We start from the raw sequence: 350 nt of genomic DNA, 5'->3' as shown, positions 1-350 counted from the left end.
ATACAAAATATTCGTAATGCGACAAATTGTTGATTGCTGATGATAAATATGTATGGAAAATAAATTATTGTTTCTCTTCCCTTACTTCTATACTTTTCCTTTTGATGTACCTATTGAAAATTCACCATCTCATCTGCTAGAAAACATTAGAAATTTTCTGAAGTCTTCATACCTGTCAATAATCTTAGAAATTGCCAGAAATAATTACACCCATCTGCTCTCGAAACTCAAGTGCCTTATCAGGATATTTGGATCAGCCGTCTGTATGACTGGTCAGATGTTCTCAACATCATGTCAATCATTTTTTTCGATATAAATTTTAGAGAATTGTAAAAAATATTCTTTAAAAT

The sequence above is a fragment of the Penaeus monodon genome, chromosome 28 (assembly GCF_015228065.2).
Source record: "Penaeus monodon isolate SGIC_2016 chromosome 28, NSTDA_Pmon_1, whole genome shotgun sequence".
Lineage (NCBI taxonomy): Eukaryota > Metazoa > Arthropoda > Malacostraca > Decapoda > Penaeidae > Penaeus > Penaeus monodon.
This window is presented reverse-complemented; position numbering follows the sequence as displayed.